Below are 23,679 nucleotides of genomic sequence, written 5' to 3'. Positions count from 1 at the left end.
TCAGCCCCCTCTCTCCGAAGCTTCGAATATTCAATGTTCATTACTACCGAAGCTTCGAAGCTCAAAAAATGGTATTCGGACCAGCCCTAAAAATTATATTATCTCAGTTGTTTCTCCTAGATGGCAATGAGATTAAAGGAAAAAGACCCCAGAAATCCCTTGTTACATTTCAGAAGCAATTTCAACCATCTCAAACTGTGCTCAGATTAGCTAAAATAAAAATAAAATTGGGAAAATAAAATAAAATGAAAATATACCTCAAATGCAAAAAATTAATTAAAGTATCTACTGAAGGAGTAAACAGATTTCTCCAAAGGAACTTCAGCTGAAATGTCTGAGACTTCAATGAAATGAGAACATGAGTTATGAAAGGGTAACATCCAATCCAAAAAGGTGTGTTTGTAGTCTGCTCGGGCCCTGGTCTTCTTTGGTGAAGCTTGAAACATAAACCCAGTCTAGAGATGGGCCTCTCACGGATCTGAGGCAGAGAAACTGTTTACTTTCTTATCATGGACGGATGGCTTCAAAAGCCTACACACAAACAAGACATTTCTAATTAGACATGGTACCAGAGAAAGGACAGATACACCATACGCTTAGAGCAGAGAAGTGCTAAGTTTAAAGAGATTCATCCTCTGTGTTTAGGTTGATACATCCAAACAACTCTCTCACAACAAATTACAGGCAGTTTTCATGTGTTACTGTCTCTGTAGGTTGTTAATTTGATTTCTTTATATTTCATGTGTTAACAAGAATTAATTATGCAGATGTAAGCTTGTTTTATCATCTCGTTTTTTAAGATCATCAACTTTTTTTTGCCATTTCAATCATATTCAATCGTTTTTTTGTCCTCCCACTCCCCCAGTGCCAGTCCACTATGTCATTACATGATCTTAGAAACAGAAACACCATATCACTTGTGACATTTCACAACTGAAATGATTAAAAGGCATATCAAAACAAAATCAGGAAATGGCATTTGTGAAATGACACACAACTGAGCACATCTTTGCATGACTTCGTCAGTAATGTTGTTTTCTGGGTAAAAAGCTAAACAGGAGTCATGTTTAAAATTTTCTTTTGTCACAGGTACTGTAGTCATGTTTTTGGTTCTGTAATTATGTAGTATTTTTTTAAGAGCGCACCATTTATTACAGTAATGCTAATAATTAAAAACAATTAATAAGTTAATAAACACATACTGTAGCAAGGTTAGATGTTATGGGAAGAAGGAGGCGGGAACCAGCGAACATTCAAAGACTTTAATAAATGTAAAATGAACAAATACAAAATGAAAGTAAAGGCAGCAGTCCCTCATGGACGACTGCTGCCACATAAAATAGAAACAAAACATCAAATACTGTAAAATCCAGGCCTGGCCTCTCTCGTCCTTCACCGTCGTCGCTCCTCCTTTTATGCTTCCGCTCCTCCGTGAGAGATACGAGACCGTTGGGTCGCGCAGGTGTCGCTCATTATCAATCACGCCACCGGCCTCACCACCGTTCTCTCACGGCCCTCTGCCTCGTCCTGCTTGCCACATACCCCCATCACCCCTCACAGGCTGGGGGGTACCCACGAGACTGCGTCTACTCCCCCACCCCCGTCCGGGGGGGACCGGTCACGGCGGCCGCGGCACCTGGGGGTATGGACAGATGAGGCGAGAGAAAAGGAGACGGAAGCATGCGGAGCAACAGAGACGAGAGAAAAAAAATTATAATAATCTTGGTCCGGTTCCTGGACACACTGCCGTTCGGTCCTCAGCCAGCTGAGAGACTCACTCGCGGTGCCATGTGATGGTACTGGACATCCGTTGGGGGATGGCTCAACGCTCCTCCACCTCCTGGCGGACGACGGTGACTCCTCCGGCAGTGAGTCCCCCGTTCCCTGCTCTGCCCCATCCTGGCTGACAGGCTCCGGCCCATGTTGAACGGCAAACAGGAGCGACTCCTCCGCCCCCTCTCAGACGGCAGCCACCCCTCCTCGACCCAGGAGCACGGCAGCAAGCACTCCGTCCCACCTGCTGTTCAATCGCTCCAGCACCATCGCCTCAGGCAACCATCGGCGGTCTCCGGTCCTTTGCTGCCCGACCTCCTCAGCACCGAGATGTGTAGCAATGTTCGATGTTATGGGAATAAGGAGGCGGGAACCGACGAACAATCAACAGACTTTAATGAATAAATTTACAAATACAAAATGAAAGTAAAGGCAGCAGTCCCTCACGGACTTGTTGTGTATAAACTTGTTGTGAACCGTATGGTTATGTTCCATGGGATCTGTTGCACCTCTAGTAAAAGCCCATTGCTCATTAAAGCAAAATGTAATCAAAGTCCACCCCACACTGGCACTGGAATTACACTGCTCGTATCAACCTTCCTTCTTCCCGCTCAGTGTCTAACCCTGAAGCCAGCGTATCAAAGCAGACCTTAATGCAATTTTGGATTTATTTAATTCTTCAGCCCTAAGAAATGATCACTTTTAAACAGAAACATGCTTAAGTCAAACTGAATTCAGCACTCCCAAAGCTTTAGGCTGGGAATATGTGTGTCTAAAACAGCATGTTTTCTCACCTCTTAGGACATAGAGCAGGCCTGCTGGAAACTCATGTTTCCACACACACACACACACACACACACACACACACACACACACACACACACACACACACACACACACACACACACACACACACACACACACACACACATGACAACTGCAGCAGCAGAATCTTCTGTGATTGCAGTATCTCTCAAAAGGCTTTTCTCAACCATATGGAGGTCAAAAGGCTAAAGTGGTACCACCATATCATGCTGTAAGTAGCACTCCATGCATGCAATATGCAGATTTTCCATCCATGTGCAGGTGTTTACAGAGAAGGTTTTTCCCTCCTGTGGGAACAAACAGAATAACAGGTGCTGTTCTGGATTAGTGTCCCTCTCTTTCTGTTTCTCTCTTTCTCTCTCCTGAGTCTATCTCACTTGTTTTTTCATTCCCTCTTTGTTTTTTGCTTGGTCACTAGTTCAAGCAGACAGCTGTCACAGAGAGAGAAAGGTCTTCTGAGACACAAGCTCATGGCACCATTGGTTTTGGGAGTGTGTTTGTGTGTGTTTGGAGTTGTTTCCTTTGGCGAAGCTCTAAAAAGTAGAATAGGGAAGTATTGAGTACCTAAATGATTCCGCATTGTGTACCTATCAATAATACTAAAATCACTTTAAGGCAAATCGTTCATTTGGCCTGAAATCACCAAAACTGTTGGAGGTCTGGATTATATTTTAATAATATATTTATCAGCAGATCAGCAATAAAATCAGGTAGCAATTCCATGACTATTTTTGTTTTACAGCCTCAAATCATTCCAAAAACTGTTAGCCGGGGCAACTAATGTGAATGTATATTTTAAAGTAACAACCTCTTATCTAAATTTTCATGTTGAGTGTTAATATTTATAATGTTTCGGCTCTCTGTCTCATTCTCCTTAAACTCCTTAATGTGTGTGTGTGTGTGTGTGTGTGTGTGTGTGTGTGTGTGTGTGTGTGTGTGTGTGTGTGTGTGTGTGTGTGTGTGTGTGTGTGTGTGTGTGTGTGTGCAATCACATACAAGATGCAACAGACATAAACATAAAATAGAACATACACAATTGCCATTAGTAGGCCATGTGGACGTCAACCATAGTGGCTTTTTCTGACCACTGAAAGACCTGTTAACTCTGTCTTTTACCGTAGCCTTTTAACATTCACACATTCCTTCCCCATACAGTGCAGATCAATATTACTCCTTTTCTATAGGTTCACTGCACTCATTAAACATACTGTTTCCTTTCTTAAAAGGGAAATGGCATATTTCAGCTTTCTCCCCTCACTTCAGAACCTCTTTCATTATCAATGAAGATTAACTCTGTCAAGTTTAATGTTGATCTGCCTTAATGCACAGCACTATTGTACACTTCTGCACACTGTCCCCTTCTCCCCATTCAAAACACACACACGTTTGATTCACAGAGCACTTCAAACAGTTATGCTGTGTGCAGTTGTGTGGATGTGTGTGTATGTACTGCTGTGTAGTGCTGTATGTCCATGTCCCACTCTCATTTTCATTTACCACTAGGTTGTAATGAGTTTTCTGTATCTGTTTTTGAGTGATCCCCCTCTTCTCTGCCGTGGGAGAAGAGAGACATTTATTTCTCTTAATCTGCGGTGTAGCCAAGGGACTTTTCCTCCCCCTGCTCACTGTCACTAGAATTATAGATTAGGGGTTTACATTTATTAAACTGTAGCGTGCTTCCACTCAAAGCACCTCGCACATATCTAATCAGATGATCTTTTCCTCTTCTCCCCATTTTGGCGACAAAAACGCTTTTCTAATTTACCCATGTGTGTTTTGACCAGAAAACGTCGGTATATTGAAAACAATTTATAAAAGCAAAGATGGAGAGAACACACTTAAACAGTTAAAAAGTATTTATTTATTTATTTTCCTGAGAGCAGTATTTTTTATTGACGTGTGTGGGTAGGATTACTTAGCTATACTTTGTAAAAAATTGAAGTACTTCCACAAAGTAAAAATAGTTCATATGTAAAAAAAAAAAAAAAAAAAAAAAAATGTTGATTTAATAAAGTAATTAATTAAATGTGTTTGTATTTATACTTGTATTATATATTTTTTTAGAATTAGGTTAGTAAATATAGCTAACTTTATATCAAATCAATAGCGGTCTATTCTATTTAGATTATCTTGGTTTTGTCTATAGCCAACAAGGTTTCTGTTGAAGGGGATAAAAAAAAATATCACCAGCTTAGTATAAAACCACTAGGAGTCAATGGAGAGTCCCCATCATGATATAAAATCAAACGCGTGTGTGTGTGTGTGTGTGTGTGTGTGTGTGTGTGTGTGTGTGTGTGTGTGTGTGTGTGTGTGTGTGTGTGTGTGTGTGTGTGTGTGTGTGTGTGTGTGTGTGTGTGTGAGAGCGAGAGAAAAAGAGAGAGACTGAGAAAGTTAGTGAGAAAGAGAATAGAAAGTTGTTCTGCTTTTAGCTCAGCTGGAGAGCTTCGGTTCTTGGAGGATACAGCGGTCTGGCAGTGGACTTTCCTCCATTTTGTGTCACCATACCCCTCAGTGTGGTGGACTTGGCTGTGTGTGTGTGTGTGTGTGTGTGTGTATGTGTGACAGCTGAATGGATAATGCCTTGGAGTTAAGGAAAAGCCTAGAGTGAAACTAGACTCACTGCCCTGCCATCAATCCGCCTGTCGTCTTCCTTCTCTCTCTTTATTCCTCCCCTCTTGCTTCTTTTCTCTGGATTTCTCTCTATATAGTCTCTCTGTTTAATGCAGGCCTAACCTTTAAGGGCTGTTTGGGTGAACTTATTTGTCACCTTCCAGGCTTCCAGTGGTAAAAGAAGGTTCAGTGCCCTGTGGTTTTATTGGGAAGCTGTAATGGAGAAAAAGAGAGAAACACAGAATATTTAGAGAGAGACTACAGGAACTGGAGAAGATGGAGTGAGCAAATACACATATCCATCACAGAGAACAGTCAGTGCAATGGAACTGCTGTTGCCCCATGGGGGAAAAATGAACCCTCAGCAGCACTCATACGTTCTTCTGAGTGCAAACTACTGTTAGCCCTATGATCGATAACATGACCCTCCGACAAGCTTAAGGTGACCAGGTTTCTGAAATATATCAACAAATTATCTAAAAATTTTAAATTGTACAGGGAAAAAATCTGGTTTTGTGTATTTTGACCTTGGTTGATCATATACTGTCATACTACTCTAAATTACATTTCGGATGACTAATTATAATTTAGAGTATATGACAGAGTATGTGTAAAGAGAATCACTCACGGCAACCCCATAATCTAATATATCTAATGATATGAACTGAAGAGAAGCTGAGGCCTTTATTCCAATGTGAGAAACACATTGAGAGAAAGACATTCGACATATTTTTTTTTTTCTAGCAATGAAAATAAAGATGCAATTGAAATTGTATATTATACTTTATAAATTCTATATTGTAATACTTAATGTGGAATATCTACCAAATTAGGTATTATTTCACTGTGCTAGCTGTTTTAAATGAACAGTAAAAAAAAAAAAAAAAAAAAAAGGACGAACCACCAAAAACTGAGAGCGTCCCTGGAAAACATGAACACCTGGTCACCCTAGACTGTGGAGTATGGTCATTCCAAAACGATCACTCAGACCTTTCATTTTCTTCTCGAGTGAAGTGTCTAATTCTCAGAAATGAAGGGACTGTGCTGCATTGGCTAAGTCTCTTTCTCAAGCTCTACATGCTAACCTCTTTGTCTGCCGCCTGTTAAAAGCCCTGCTAAGTTCAACCAAACATTTTCTCTGGGATTTTTGTCCAGACAAAGACCCAATACCGGTCGGGCTTTTGAAAAGTAGGGCTGCTGCATAAAAGTGGGTGATTGTCCGGCTGCTGTATAGAGGCCCTGGTGTTCATGGCTGCTGTTATGCAGTAAGCCTGTTGTGTGAAACCGAGCAAGCCTCTAGATTAGCCGGCCCTGCGTCGATGCGGCCTTTTGTGCCCTGCCGCCTTTCGAATCCTGCAGTCGTGACCAACAAAGCGTGAAATGAGTAAATAACGCCCCTCGAAGAAAGCCCAACATTTTACACCATTGTCCACGGTCCCCTAAGCCGCTTAAAGACTTCAAATGCTTCACCACTTCTCTGTTCTTCCCCCCTTTTGAACAGTAAAATGATAATGACAGTCATTGAAATGTGTTTGTTTTTGTCTGTTTTCTGGGCTCTCATATCTAAATGCCAAATGATATGTTCCCAGAGCATGACCGCTGCGTGCATGCGAGAATGCGTGTGATTTACTAGAGTGATTTGGCACGTTTAGAAGTGAAATTAGTGTGGAAGTATAACAGAGAAGTAGAAATGTGGGGAATTGCCGATCTCGGCGGGCTAACACTGAGCATGAGCTATCGGGTTAGAACTAGAGAGAGGCCAAATAATCTGAGGCAGGAACTCCATGCCATCTGTAGCTCTTTCTCTAGCTCTCTATCTGTCATTCTCTCTCTTTGTCAAACATTAGCAGAGAGACCAAAAAGATTGCTGGGTTTGCCGTGCTCGCTAGAGTAATGTAGCTGCAGCTGAAAGGAAACCTATCATGAAAATGTTGCACAGATGCTCAGATGGGTTTCTATGGTGGTCCATATGGTGGAATAACACCATTAATCTCCAACAGATACATTTTAAGAGGTTGGGAAATGGTGTCATATGTAGTCTATGTCATAAATATACTAAGAAATAAAGGCTCCTTCACATGACTCGTGTCAAACCCACCTCTTAACACAAGGGTCATGCCCTGCTTTGACCTTCATATGAAAAGAGTCGCACCTAGCATTATAATAGTTGATTTTTATAGGATATATGGGATCATGATGTTTGCTCTCTGATTTGTTGATATGCCTTTGAGCTTGTGTCCAGGACCATCGTCATTGCCAAAAATATCACAATATTTTTTCCCATATCAGTCGGTATCGATATTTATCACGATATTAATTTACCATTAATGGGAAAATAAATAAATATTGTCCACATTTGTCAGACCTTGAGAATGAATGTGAACAATTCAATTCCACAGAGTAAGCTACCATTTTATTTTTTGGTAACACTTTACAATAAGGTTTCATTTGTTAACATTAGGTAATTACATTAGTTTTAGTAACTGACAAGGAATAATACTTATATAGCATTTTGGGTTACACTTTATTTTAAGGTATCATTGTTACAGTGTAATTGTATATATTTAAGTACTGAGTAATATTAAGCAACTACATGTACTTACTATAGGGTTAGGGTAGGATTAGGATTTGGTTGAGGGTTAGTTGCATGTCATTATGCATAATTTATTGTTATTACTATTACTACTATGTAACAAGGACACTGTAAAATAAAGTGTTACCGTATTTTGTAATTTTAGTTAATGTTAATCTCAACATTTACTAATACATTTCTAAGATCAAAAGTTACATCTGTTAACATTAGTTAATGCATCTTGAACTAACATGAACATGAACATTTTTATTAACTAATATTAACAAAACATAATGAATGCGGTTAGAATGTATTGTTCAGTTTTAGTTTATGTTAGTAAGTGCTTTAACTAATGTTAATAATGAGACCTTATTGTAAAGTGTTACCTAATTTTTCTGGATTCCATAAACTTTTATGATTTAATACAAATTTATCATAACAAATTGTAACAAGTTAATCAATCTTTAAAAATTGATACAAATGAAAATATAATAATTTACAACAAAACATTGCGTTTTTGTTTTTTATCAAATAAGATGCTGCACAACAGAACTGTATATATTAAAACGGGTAAAAAAAAATATCTTTGCTGTATGATATTAAAATATATATATATATATATATATATATATATATATATATATATATATATATATATATATATATATATATATATATATATATATATATAGGTTTTAGGTTCATTCCTAAATCAAGGATCAGACTCTTTTCTGTCTTGATTCCCATGCTGGCACCCCCCCCCCCCCCCCCCCCCCCCCCCCCCCATTTCATGATGTGCTTTGCGAACAGTCTGGTAATCATTGGCTGTGCTTTAAAAGGTCAAAGGCTAACAGGGTCAGAGTTGAAATTGTCTGAACTTTGAGCATCCATTACAATGGTCAATCTGTGGAGGTAACTCTGTGGCTGCTTTGAGTATTTTAATTATTTTATTTAAATCTTTTTTAAATAAATGTATTTAATTATTTTACTTTTATTTAATTATTTATTTATTGTGACCTGAATGCCTTATGACAAGTTACATGGCTGTGCCTCTTTCAAACACACACTCAAACACAAACACACTTGTGAGCACACAGTGCAATTTGTGCTCATTAGCACTAATTACAGTGTCAAGAAGTAATGAGAGGCTGAATACTTTCACAATCAGTGCAGTTTAAAAAGATCCATCTCTCCGTACACTATAAACACAATTAGCACTAAACTAACTTGGCTCCCTGACTTTTACCCCAAGTTTTTGTACCATAACTTTATCTTTAGTTTCCTTTCCGTGGGGCATTTGGAAGGGGGTGGAGTGGGGAATCCAGCTTTTGAGCGGAAATGTAATGGTTTTTCTGCTTCCCTCTCCCACAATCGATTTCGCCACGCCGGGCAGGAAATGATGTTGGCACACCACAAATAGCCTGCAGATGACGGGAGATTTGATGCTAATAATTTGTTGGCGGAGAGAGTCATGCGGGCCGCTCACTGATGGAGATTGAGATGCGTTTGTCAGCAGACAGTTGGAGGTGAGCGAGAGAGGGGCGGACCGCAAGTTTTCCGAGGCGGGAAAAATGATTAGCGAATGTAATGTGGCAGATAATAGACAAGAGAATGAATATTTTATTTGGCCAGAGCTTCTGACGAGAGCAATTTGCATGTCAGGAGGTGACAGGCACGGTACAGATGAATGACAGCTCTATCGTCTGCACTGCGCTAAGACATTACCCTCAGATATTGTCTGTTATGAGACACTCACACCCTTACGTAGCACCACTTCACACTCTTTCATTGCAGTTTTTGCTTATAGGAGGTGTGTGTCTGTGTTTATGTGTATACAGGTGTGTGTGTGTTTGTGTGCCCACGTTATCTGATGAGTTTGTGTTTAGCTTTTCACCCCCTGCAGTTATGTCTATAATATATATATATATATATATACACACTCACCTAAAGGATTATTAGGAACACCATACTAATACTGTGTTTGACCCCCTTTCGCCTTCAGAACTGCCTTAATTCTACGTGGCATTGATTCAACAAGGTGCTGAAAGCATTCTTTAGAAATGTTGGCCCATATTGATAGGATAGCATCTTGCAGTTGATGGAGATTTGTGGGATGCACATCCAGGGCACGAAGCTCCCGTTCCACCACATCCCAAAGATGCTCTATTGGGTTGAGATCTGGTGACTGTGGGGGCCATTTTAGTACAGTGAACTCATTGTCATGTTCAAGAAACCAATTTGAAATGATTCGAGCTTTGTGACATGGTGCATTATCCTGCTGGAAGTAGCCATCAGAGGATGGGTACATGGTGGTAATAAAGGGATGGACATGGTCAGAAACAATGCTCAGGTAGGCCGTGGCATTTAAACGATGCCCAATTGGCACTAAGGGGCCTAAAGTGTGCCAAGAAAACATCCCCCACACCATTACACCACCACCACCAGCCTGCACAGTGGTAACAAGGCATGATGGATCCATGTTCTCATTCTGTTTACGCCAAATTCTGACTCTACCATCTGAATGTCTCAACAGAAATCGAGACTCATCAGACCAGGCAACATTTTTCCAGTCTTCAACTGTCTAATTTTGGTGAGCTTGTAAAAATTGTAACCTCTTTTTCCTATTTGTAGTGGAGATGAGTGGTACCCGGTGGGGTCTTCTGCTGTTGTAGCCCATCCGCCTCAAGGTTGTGCGTGTTGTGGCTTCACAAATGCTTTGCTGCATACCTCGGTTGTAACAAGTGGTTATTTCAGTCAAAGTTGCTCTTCTATCAGCTTGAATCAGTCGGCCCATTCTCCTCTGACCTCTAGCATCAACAAGGCATTTTCGCCCACAGGACTGCCGCATACTGGATGTTTTTCCCTTTTCACACCATTCTTTGTAAACCCTAGAAATGGTTGTGCGTGAAAATCCCAGTAACTGAGCAGATTGTGAAATACTTAGACCGGCCCGTCTGGCATCAACAACCATGCCACGCTCAAAATTGCTTAAATCACATTTCTTTCCCATTCTGACATTCAGTTTGGAGTTCAGGAGATTGTCTTGACCAGGACCACACCCCTAAATGCATTGAAGCAACTGCCATGTGATTGGTTGATTAGATAATTGCATTAATGAGAAATTGAACAGGTGTTCCTAATAATCCTTTAGGTGAGTGTATATGTGTATGTATATGTATGTATGTATGTGTATGCATGTATGTATGTATGTATGTATGTATGTATGTATATATATATATATATATATATATATATATATATATATATATCATTTTTTTTTTTTTTTTTTTTTTTTTTTTTTTTCATTTACTTCAAATATAGTTCATAACTTGTGCAATATAAAGGGACTTTATTATGTTAGATTGATGTCAAATATTTATATTTGTGTGAGCCAACAATAGCATGAACAAGAGATGTTGCCCTGTTAAATTTGCCTCAAACCAGTTGTGTGGTTTAGGTTAGGGTTAGGTTTAGGATCCAAGAAGAGTATGTGGAGCTTGGATTAGTGAAAAGTGCAACCTCATGCCAGAAAAGCCCTAGCCACGGTCAGCGGGCCGTGCTGCAGATTTAGTGTTGGAATAACACTAATCCAGGTGGTTTCCTGCAGGATAATCGGGACATGAGAACATTGCCCTGAAGAATGTTGCATTAGGCTAAGCAGAAACTGAGTGAGGAACAGAAAAGGAGAGTAACACATACACCCTCCCTGACCTTTCCTTTATGGCAGCCAATCTGGTTTGTAAACATTAATTTATTCATGAGCGTGCATCTGGCTGTTTAAACAAGAAGTGCAACCCAGCAGCAATAAAAAGGAAAGGTTGACTGAGTCAGACACAATACACACTGACAGAGAGAGTGAGATTGAAGAGACCGTATCTAATAAACATGCTCGTACACTTATGCGAGCCCGACAGGTAGTGGCTTAAGGTTATAAATTTCCCTCCATCAATCTTTATAAGCATTTTATATCACAAACCGTTAAACCCCAGTGATATCCAATAGGATGCAATTGAAAAGCAATTCATGAAATGTTGACTGACTGTGGGCGCAACAAACAATGTGATGCAGCATCAGTTTTCCGGTGAACTCTGAGAGAATGAGGCTGAGAGAAGTGCAAAAGCCAACAAACTACCAGCAGCTTAAATCATTTAACCACTTTTGAAAAATTACAATCTCGTAACTGCCATTGATTTCAGTCTGTTTATGATTAACTGCCATTGTATACACACATATTGATTATTGGATCTAAAAACAAGCTGCAAGAACAGTGTGTTTGCTTAGGACTGTTCATGTTTTCTATTTGTTAGCCTGTTCAGTATTGACGGTGCAAGTAGGAGGCATTCATTGCGGCAGTGTCACTTTAAGACCCAGGGAGACAGAATGATGTAATGCCAGTATATTTGCCCTCGCTGGAGACTGTCATCGGTCTCTGGGCCGAAAGCCCGTTTCAAATAAATCTGCAGGTCACATTAGGCTACAAATCAAGCCAAACTACAAATCGGCATGTCTTGTAGCCCAAGTTTTACCCTAAGCGCCGTAGCACCTCCCAGCTTCGCCGAAATTGAATAATGAATATTTTCCTCATCGTTGTTTTGTGCTCGGAGGACGAAGCTGGCTGTATTTTTTGCCGAGCTTGTCCAGTGTGTGTGATGTGTTGGGTTCAGCAGGAGGTTGTGTTCACTTCCCTATGGGGCGATCGCTAGCTGCTGCCATCAGCACAACTCCTGCTTATTAAACCAGTGTTAGACATGTGGGTTCATATTCTTGGCTCTGACCCCACCCTTTCCTTTTCCATCTGCTTGGACCTTCTTATCTGCAGCCTCATTTGTCTCGCAAACCTGCTATTACCTGCAGCAGGGATGAAACTCACAGTGTGTGTGTAGGTGTAGCAGCGGTTTCATTGCACTCTGCTTCCACCACATGGACTATTTAGCATTGCCCTCGCAGTGTACCTTGATACACCCTCCCTTCCACCTGCATGCGAGTGTGATTGGTCGGGCCCGGGGGGAGGCTGGGAAATCACCTGCTCCATTTAGCCAGGTTGCAGTGGCGATGGCGGGGCAGGCGTCCTGCTAGCAGGTCTTTGTGCTGTGCCCGACACACTAAAACAGTGGGACTCCTGATTAGCGTGAATGGAGTTCTCCAGCGTGGGCCCTGCTCTTTATGATCATGGTGATTGTTGTTATTTAGCCTTTCTGTGGGTTAGATCGGCATACTGCCGTGCTGGAAATCTTTCTGACAGCGCAACAATTATCTGTGATCTGCATGACTGCATGCACCACAGCAGAAAAGTAAAAAAAAAAAAAAAAAGAATAAATAAAATATGACCACCACCAAAAACCCCCCTTTCAAAAACCCAGTCTTGCTCTTTTTCTCAGCCTCATTTCACTCTTTCTATGCATCTCTATCCTTGCCCTTTCCTTTGCTTCTCTTTCACTTGTTGTAGCCCCTGGCCTGAGCCCGGCAGGGAGCCATTGGGCCTCTGAATGAAGTGGCTTAGCTGGGCCGGCCTCCCTCTTTCACAAGGGTCACACCAGGGAGTCTCTTCTCGTAAGGGACAGCAGCAGCTGTGTCTGCCCCCTGTCTACACCTCCCACCCCATAATCCAGCTTGTGTTGAGCTGCATGGGGTGCACGTACATTGAGATATGGAGGGATAGTTGAGGAGGGAGAAAAGAAGAGGTAAAAGTTTTCCATAGTATGGGTGCGTGAGAGAGCTCGTATCCTGGAGAGGCTGGCATATTAATATTCCGGTTCTATGAGAAAGAGCGAGCAGTAGTGACAATAGATACTCGCTTTTTCTGCTCACGTCTCCATGGAGGCCTGAACTGATGCTCAGCTCTCGAAGTATCCCATCTTGCAACACAGAGACGAACAATGAAACTTTCTGCTGACTGACGTTTGTTTAATGGACAGTGCTCATCATAAATTAACTAATAAGTAGGGCTGTTACTTTAATGTGTTAATTTAATCTGGTTAATTATAAATTAACAGTGCCCTCTGACCCGTACAGAAATTGTGTAATAATTGTTTTGTGGAGCCATTCGCACAGAACACATTCTGGCATTCATAAAATATATGAGTATAATTACTTTTAAACCTAGCAAGATGTAAGATGACTGTCAGATATATCCCATATATACTTTGATTTTAGTAATATTATAAAATATATTGGTAACACCTTACAGTAAGGTCCCATTTGTTAACATTAGATAACATGAACTATGATCAGCATACAGCATTTATTAACCTTTGGTAAATGTTCATTGTTTATTCATGTTAGTTCACAGTTCAGTAACTAATGTTAACAAATGCAATACTCATAATTATTGATTTATAATTGTGATCAATGTGCATCATTTAATCCGTATATCAAGTAATTAGATATTGCAATCAATTGGTAGCCCTAATAATAAGCTAAAATCACCTCATCTCGATCACCCAGCATCACAGGAAATGAGCAGCGGCACCATGGTAAGTCTTTTGATTTCTTTAGAGGAAAATCTCTGGCATTGAGCTCCATCTGCCATCTCAAAGAGATTTTTAAATGTTTATTGCATCATTTGAAATTACACAAATCCCTATTTTCATATTCCTCCCCTGCCCCCAAAGACCATCCCTTTGAAAGGGCTGCTTGGTGACAGTCCATCCCAGCATGCATGTCCTCTGCTTTTTCTCTGAGTGAGGTATTTTTGTGAAATCATTACACCAGTGGGTCAGTCTGATATATGATATCATTACAAGCCCCTGTAAATACACCCTCATTTTTTTTTTTCATTCTGTGAGCAGGAGGCAAATGTAGCATATGATCAATGCTCAGTGAGAGAAAAGAGACTCTCTGAGGGAGATGCCTGTTGACTCGTAGCATGTAAGCCTTCCCTGCAATATGCATTTGCTTCATCAGAAATTTACATTCGTTCTGGGCAGGCAAAGCGGCAGTGGAAATGAGGATCTGCTTCTTCGCCTCCTGTGATACCAAATGGACAGGAAAATGTGAGCTCTGTGGTTCGATTTTTATTTTATTTTGTTTTTGTTGATTTTGTCTCTGGAGACAGGATTTGGACATTGCTTCAATATGTGTATCTGTCTGTGGGTGGTCATTATTTGAGAATTGTGGGGGATATTAAAAGGACAACTCAGCTGTAGTTCGGCATTGGCGTCGTTTGGCACACGCTAAGGGGCTGGGAAGTCTTTTTTCATGTAAACTAATATCAGTCGTAAGTATCAGTGACATGTACGCCATTTCAGTTGCAATTTTTAGTGCGTAAATCGCCAACCCTCTGCAACAGCGGTTTTGATAATTGCATGTAATTGTACTTCTTAAGAAGTTCTTCTTTAAAGTTTTGTGAAGTAGTGCTTTAAAAGGCTAGCTAGCGCTGTGATGTTAATCTTAGTGTGTACCCATTAGTGCTGTGGGGCTCAAAGATATGGCTGGAAAAGAATTGAATTAAGCTTTCTAAATTTAAGCTAGCTTTCCATCAGTTTTAATGCCCTCACTCACTAATGAAGAAATGTGCAATAATTGGCGCAGGTAGCTTTTGCAAGCACCTTCTGTTGAGAATTAGCATGTCAGAGCTGGAAGCAGGTAGGAGTGAATCAACAGCCACTTTAAACAGGCATTCACTTCTCTCGCACCTCTATCTCACTTCTCTCTCCTCCTTTAGCAAGTCTGTTCACACCTGCACGAGGGCACGGGCCTAAATTACCTCCTGTCGTAGTTATAATTAACTACGGTGTCTTGTTTGATGTTTGAATAGAGTTGTCTGAAATTGACACTAATTTGCATCTAATTACGCAGAGATACTGAGACATGTTTGCCATCTCCATCAGCATCACGAGACACAATCGTGCATTTCTAATAAGTCCTGATGGTGTGTCCCATTTCTAAACATGGTTATGGCTATTGATGGCACACTTTGAGTGAATGGGTCAGGGCTCGTGCTGTATCAATACTCTGCAAACAAAGGCCTGCTGTATAAGTCTAGTAATAACCATTCACAACATTAATTTCTCTGCATCATTGTGCAGCCCTTTTAAATACAGTTCAGTTATATTCAGCTCCTACTGTTCTGCTGAGTAAAACACCATGATCAGTTCAAGGATAATTTTTTATTAACATTAAGGAATATTAAGAATTCGAAGTCCATTAAATTTTCGACAATGTCCTCTGAGTGGTTAGAAAATCAATAGCCATTATGCCTTGTTACATGTCATCTGATTCATCTACAGGTTTGGCAGTAACGATATCTGTATTTACCGGTGAAACATTGCACTAATAGACTGTCACACCACATTACAGAAGGCTTTAATTTAATCTGCGCAGGTGTGGGTGTATGTAAGTATTTTATGACCCTTTTTGTGCCCAGATTATTTTAAGAATCAATTAAACAACTCATTTACTTCCAGATTGATATGAAGCAGATTTTGCATTGTTGTCTAAAGGCAGGGATTGTGTTTTTGGCCAGGCCTCTGTGAAGACCACGCACCGATGCCACCGCAGCCATGGCGCAAGCAGCTGCTGCTTGGCTGTTGGTTGCTGAGCCATCTGTGACTCTCCTACTAGCGGCATATTAATCTACGGCACTAAACTAGCCTGCCCTTCGAGGGAATTAAAACTAAAATTCTATCTGCCCTCTAGATAAATCGTACATCACAGCATGAGTGTGTAAGCTTGCGACATATATCGAACCTTTCTCAGGCACTAAAAGCTGGCTTCCTATTATTGGTTTATGAAAAATGAATTAGTATTGGAGAATTCAGCATTTCGCCAGTAATCTCTTTGCCACAGCCCTCCTCAAGCCCAAAATCACTTGACCCCACATGACCTCCAAGGTCACGCCCTGTCTTACATTTGGCTTTCGGGCCTGTCAGCATAGAGTCGGGTCTGGAAACAAAGTGACATGTCCTCTGATTGATGCTGACCTCTTATTGAACTCGCACCCCACACAGACCACTGTCCACAGGGGATGGCTGTGGGGTTTTGACCACCAATACCTATCAAAGTCACACACAGCATACACTTTGCTTTTTTTGGTGTTTGTTTTTAAATAGAGCACGCCGTAGCTGCCTTGTCAGAGGACACAACCAGCTTTTTTTACAGCCTACTGATCAGGCTTGGGCCAGGGGGGCTGGGGAATTTGGGTAACACTTCTGCCAGGCCATAAATAAGTATCAAGTATAATATCTGTGTCTGTGTATATTAAGGAAAGAAAGACAAAAAAGAGACAGCGAGACCCAGAAGACACAGAGAGATGGGTTGCAACTGTAGGAGAAAGTTCAAACAGAATGCGTGCATTTGGCTTGTTTGCGCTGTGGCTTAAGAGCGCTGGCGGGGTGCTGTATTCACCGGGGGCTGCTGGGACTGGCACGTTGTGAGCAAACAGCCCTCTTTTTTTCATGGTGTGCTCTGTGGTGGCATCAGTGGGAATATAAGAATGAGGCAGAGAGAGTGAAAAAGAAAGAGAATGTAATAGAGGAAGGTCCCGCTGTACATTCGTGACCCGCATTAGCATACACACCTGTCGTCGTCCCTCGACGAATCCCCATCAGCTGTCAGTCATTCTCCAGTTCTCCTCATCGGCCGTGTCAATCTCCCCCCCTCCGCAGCTACGAAACACTGTCACCGTGGAGTGGACTGTTTACCTCATTACACTACCTTCTCGGAGATGGTAAATAGCTGGCATAGCAGGAAGACAGTCAAATAAGCAAGCAAATAGGAATAAAACTTGAATGTTAAGTGCAGTACCTGGGGACACTAGAGAGGAGAAGACACCCCGGGCGGATTAGCGGACGGTAGGATCTGTTTCTCCGTGGTGGCAGGCCGTCACACTTCACTGACTGATGGATATACTCGTCCGCTCTCTGCAACTATGCTTAATTTGCAACTTAATGATCCGGCGGCGAGCTCCACAAACGAGCGCGTACATAAACTCTGTACAGTGCTAAAGTCAAGCTTAGCGGGGCGTGCCTGTATTCAACAGTGTTTTTCACAACTCATTTACTTCCAGATTGATATGAAGCAAATTTTGCATTGTTGTCTAAAGTCAGGGATTGTGTTTTTGGCCAGGCCTGAACACAACACAACTGTGTGAAGGCATTTATGGTAAGCAGAAACCGCACGTATGCTCTCATACGGCCGAGCAAGTTTATCCATAGAGCTTTGAACGCAACGAACAGCTGAACGAAAAATTGTTTTTTTTCTTTTTTATCCTCCTTTCCCTCTCACCCCACAAACAGTGCAATCTGCATTGTAATGCAAAAGCAAGTGGAGCAGAGAGGCATGAAAAAAACTCGTAATTTAAAAAAACACTTCATATATCACGTCTGCTAACAAAACCTATACACGTGTGCATGCAGAGCGATGAGAGCGTTTAGAATTAGATTACAGCGATCATTAAAGAGAGCAATTGTTGAGTCACACTTTCTGTGATGTGTCGTGGCCGCTCCGAGCTCTCCACGTGCACGGCTTTAATGAGTCCTTTTTTTTAAATAGGCATTGATCGCCCTCTTCATAACCCTGTGTGTATTTGCATGTATCTCCAAGGTGTCTTGTTACAGATCCTTTAAGATTTAAAGATGAGGTATAATCTGGTGTAGGATCATATCACATGTGTCTGTATAAATAGACAAGTTAACAGAAAGCTAATTGTAACGACAAAGACTAACCATACTTCTAAAACTAAAAATGCATTTTTGCACTTGTATTTAAGATTCTCTCTCCCTCTCTCTCTCTCTCTCTCTCTCTCTCTACACTATCATTCAAAAGTTTGGGGTCAGTAGATTTTTTCCCCCTTTTATTCAACAAGTATGCATTAAATGTATCAAAAGTGCAAAGGCATTCACAATGTTACAAAAGATTTATGTTTGGAATCAATTCTGTAATTTTAACTTTATATCATCAGAGTATCCTAAAAATGGACAGGACTGCAGTTTTCAACATTGATAAGAACATCAAATCGGAACCAGCCGAGAGTGAGGATTTGGGGTGGCAGAGGGATGCTGGAAAAATGTGGGAAAGAAGTGAGAGACGGCTATATATTTAGGCTTCCTCTCGTTCTATTTGGTTTGATTATCTAAACATGTTTCTCCTTAACTTAGTTAATAAACTTTATGTAAAACAAGTACATTTGGTTCTTTCAGACTGCACATTTATACACAGAGAACATTGATAATCAATTTGGTAAGATAAATGGCAGAATGCCTGAGAGAATATATTTAGTGAAGGACTTTATCGCTCTTTTAAATTGGCACTTGCTTTTCAGCAAATAATAATTAGAAAGTTGAAGATTGCCACATCAATTGCCCACATTCTCACATGTCGAGAAGAGCCAACAGAGCCCAGAGACACAGACGTCCAGAACAATACTCTGTTATTTATTAATGGCCGGTGCAAAATACTTGTCAGAAAGCTAAAAAATAGTTATTCTGCATAGAAATGTAGGGGTCCACGGCCTCTCTCAGTGGAGTAGAAAAGCTAATGGCCTCTCCTGAAACATGCCCGTAGGGGGTGATCATAAAGTCATGCATTTATGCACAAATACGTTCTGTTCACACCGGACCCGCTGCCAGCCATGCTCCTAAATCAAACAAAATAGCCCTCAAACTTTCACTTGTGCTTTTTATTATGGGCCACTGGACTCTGGAAGTGTTCTTCAGTTTTCTCTTCTTGTTTTGCATGATTTCCTCGATTTGAGTCAGGAAAAGACTGAAAGTGTAATCAGTGACAATTGTTGCTGTAATAATTACAATTAGTTGCTGGGCTTTCAACATATGCACGAATAGAGGCTTTTTCATTAACTGTAAAGCATCTTTTGTTTGAGGAAAAAATACAGGATTATCGTTTTTGTAGTTGTTACTCTGAATTGATTATGCAGATGTGCGTGTGTGTTTGAGGAAAAGGAGAGAGTTTATAGAAGAATAGCAGGACTGAAACTTAAGAAGGAAAGAACTGTGTCAAGATGGGCTTTCTTGTTCCCCCTCAACAGCAGCATTAACAGCTGCAGACCCAGGGAGTCTGTGTTTGTGTTGAAGGTGTGTGTGTGTGTGTGTGTGCGCACATCCAGGGGGGTGACTGGAGAAAGAACAGTTCTTTTGGCTTCCAAATGGTTAATGCAGCTCCGAAACCCCTCCTATTCCCTCCCACTTCTACCGCTGTCTCCACCCCCTGAGTATCGGATTGACAGAGACTCGGCCAATAGCGTGTGCCGGGACCAGCCATGCGTGACGGGGGCTCCATCGAGGACTGCAAACTTCCCAGTGCATCAGCAAGCCTCTGCGAACAGCACAGACTCCGCATGAGCGAGAGAGAGAGTGAGAGAGAGAGAGAGAGAGAAAGCAGCAACAGCGCAGAGTGTTAGAAACAGAGATAATCAGACCGCATGATGCTTCTTTAACCTCTCTGTGACCAACCGCGTCCGTTGAGTCAGCTGTCATCCTGCGTTTTTCATCTTTTATTTTTCTGGGGGGTTTTTTCACCTTGAGTTTTCGCTCTACAGTGGGAACACCGGGACACAGATCTTATATGTGCCGCACGCAGGTCTGGCTGCCGTGCATGTGTGAGTGTGTGTGAACGGCTGTGTGCGTGTGGAATGGGAAAAGGACGTTAAGTATTCTGTGCTGAGTCTTGATGACCCTCTACAGCCCTGGAGTGGGGGGTTCATTTTAACCCTTCAGGTCATCACTGGAGGAGCCCTGACCAAGGTAACATATGAACACCACCCCCTTCCTCCCCCCGTCAATGCATGCTCATATATTGTTCTGTTCTGCTGTCCGATTCTTGTTGCGCACACTGCTTCTCTCACACTCTTGTCTGATTTCTCTTTGTCTTTATCTTAATGGTCTAGACATGTGCTTGTGTGCTAGTTTGCGAGATCATTTAGTGACTATTGAGTCTAATGTATCTGTTGGAGTTCTGTAATTTAAATTGTTTGAGTCCTAAAATCAGTCAGCTATTTTGAATTAGACAGAAATACTAAGACACACACTCCAAAGCTTTATTTTGTCATCACTGCTTTTATTATGATTTTTTTTTTTTTAATAACACTATTTGCATTCAAAATGAATTGTCTCAAAAATAATAGGATGCTTCAAGGCAGTGCGTCATTTCTTAAAATCACGTCCTCTGTGAGCCGCCTTGATCACGATGCTTCTGAACACACTCTCAATTAGCCGATTCGTTTACATGCCCTTTTACTCATATTTTCCCTCTCAGTTAATTTTTGATTAGCTTCAAGGGGGACAGACAGGGAGCGGAGGCTTGTGTGACTGCTGCGTGCCGCCGCTCCACAATAGACATTTACAGTGCTGCTAATTGGAAACAGCTTCAGCGTGGAATTTCTTGCACGCTCTGCTACCTTTTCAATTGAACCGCTCGCGCTGTCCGCTCGCCCGGCCCACTTGATGGATGGCGATAAATCTGATATCCGCACCCTTCTGAAAAGTGTAATTACAGGTTTTGGTCAGAAAAGCCTTTGATCGATGTGCGGATATGTGCAGGATAGTCATTTAGTTAACACTCTTGAGAGTCTCACCACTTTTTGTTATCTCCTTGTTTGTTTTTCCATTGTATGTGGAAGTGAGTTGCAAATGTGTGTGCGAGAGTGTGTTTCCTTGCACATTCATCTGCTGTGGCTTAAGTTCTCCTGCACTTTTCAGAACGTCAAGTGGTTTTTGAGTTGTGGAGCTCCACACGTAAAAGCGAAATGAAGAGGAAAAAGTGGTCCGCTGTGTGTATCAAATGCAACGCAGAGCCTCTGACCCCAACGCCATGAGGAATAAGCTGTCAGATTGGCTATTGAGTCGGAGGCCATGTGCGGAGGTGTTTAATGTCCCTTTTGCAGCAGGCGTTAGTGTATGGTTCCACTTTAAACCCTGTATCAGGCTCACATTTGATTTATGATCATGCTCGTCTCCTCTGATTCCAAACAGAAAACTGATTTGGGAGCAAAAGGAAACGGATGGTTTGATTACTCTGTTTTTTTTTTTCTTCTTTTTTTCATGGGAGAAACATAACAAAAGAAATGGAAAAAGCCATCTTCTCTTTCTGTACCCCCACCCTCACTTCATACTCCCATGTCTCCCTATTTCTCTCTCTGTCTCTTACAAATGGGGTGAGATCTCCTAGCAACCAGAGCTCCTTTTTTTTTTTCTTTTTTTTTTTTGCCTTGTGTGATATATGTTCAATGTGTGCAGTAATCTTGCTGATGGAGTGCATTACTGGAGATGGTGCTATTACTCAAAGAATAAAAGTTTAAATTACCTTTGATACCAGCCAGTAATATAGGCTGATTTACTGTGCTGTAAAACGAGCCAGGTCACATTTTCTTATCCATATATTTTTTTGTTTTATTATTTTTTATTACGTGATGATGATGGAGGGTGTTTTGGACGTCCTAGGTGGGAAGCGGATCGGGTCATTGGGAGCCCGTTTGAGCGGGCGCGTGTCTCTCGGTTGCTCTTTTAAACATTACCAAGCCTCATATTTAATTCATGCAGGGAAAAATTGGTTTGGGTTGAGGCTGCGCATGTGGCGCTTTTAATGGAAAAGCAAAAAAGTGAGAGAAAATTTTGCGGTTCACGTCTCCGCCCTCCGTCTACCTTTCGGCCTTCTTTAAGATTTCTTCATCTTAAAGGGGGGGGGGGGGGTCTGAATGAAACTGAAATGAATTGCAACATGTGGGATATACAGAATGAGAGGGAGTGATTGACATTTTTTGTAACAGCTACTCTTTCATTAGTAAAGCGCCCCATTCTATTTCCTTTTTTTTTTTCTTTTGTCTCTTAACAACTATTAGAGCTGTCAGTTTGATTTTATTATCATTTTCTTTTTGCTTATTTTGAGTAGAGTATTGAGAGCAAGATGGAATAAAAGATTTCGAGATACCCTGCCACAGAGAAAGATACACAGCATCAATTACAAAGAGAGTGACTGAGACGTATAGATTAAGATAAATGAAGAGCAACAAAAATAGAGGTAGAGATGAGGTGTGTGTGGAATAAGCGAGTCTTATCTCGATGGGTGTCCAGATGGGTAGGGTCTCCGTTCTGCTGTCTCAAAGGAGAAACATCTAGAAGAAGTCAGGCCCACGGCTGGACAGCAGAAAGGCTGATGCACTAACCACTGTAAACCCAGATAACATCCCAGACGCTATTGATCTGTTTTATTTTCTCATCACAACTCTTGTTTTATCACAGCCAACCACTCTGATAACAGAGACAAATCCTACACACACACACACACACACAAACACTAATTTTGGAATTATTAATGTGGCAATCTTCACCTTCATATTTATTATTTACTGAAATCTAAACGCAAGCGCGCTCACTGACAAATCCATAACAACTACAGGAGACAACGTCCTCAAATATTCTTTAGCTCGGTGCTCAAACAAGTTCTCTGAGCTGTAGGTTTTTTTTTTTTAAATTAAGTTTTAAATTATTATTTTATTTTAATTAAAAATACCCTCTTTACAGGAAAATGTATATTTATCAACTGTAACAGCCAATATGTATTGAAAAATCTTAAATAAAATTAAAAAAATATAATTTAAACTAATTTTAGTTTAGGATGGTCATTTTATTTTATAGATTTTTGTATGGTTTTGTGTGTTATGTTTCTGTTATATAATAAGTTATGCAATATTCCTAGGGTAATAATATGGCTTTGAAGAATATTTTTCCTTTTGATTCAAAGTCTTACTATATTTAGAATCAAACATGTTCTGTAGATTTGAACAAGTATTCAGTTAAATATCTTCAGGAATATCAGAGGAGATCTTATGGCACTTCTAACCCTTTTTTTATTCATTTATTTAATTCTATTATTATATATATTTATTGTTTTCATAACTAAATCATCATGACTATATTTTTTGGGGAAACACACACACACACACAGAT

General features: G+C 40.8%; 1 protein-coding gene across 7 annotated transcripts in view; it reads left to right on the top strand.

Moving 5' to 3' along the window:
- Positions 1-23,679, top strand: part of tenm3 (teneurin transmembrane protein 3) — a 275,552-nt gene that overhangs the window by 89,328 nt on the left and 162,545 nt on the right. For 2 of the 7 annotated variants that reach the window (XM_079853354.1, XM_079853353.1), the window contains exon 1: positions 20,037-20,478. The exons of the other annotated variants lie outside the window; for them this stretch is intronic. The gene's annotated coding sequence lies outside the window, so the exon portion shown is untranslated. Of the gene's footprint in view, positions 1-20,036; positions 20,479-23,679 lie in introns of those variants that run through there. 7 annotated transcript variants of the gene reach the window in all.

This window comes from Squalius cephalus (assembly GCF_949319135.1).
Source record: "Squalius cephalus genome assembly, chromosome: 2".
In the NCBI taxonomy this organism is placed as follows: Eukaryota; Metazoa; Chordata; class Actinopteri; order Cypriniformes; family Leuciscidae; genus Squalius; species Squalius cephalus.
This window is presented reverse-complemented; position numbering and strand designations above follow the sequence as displayed.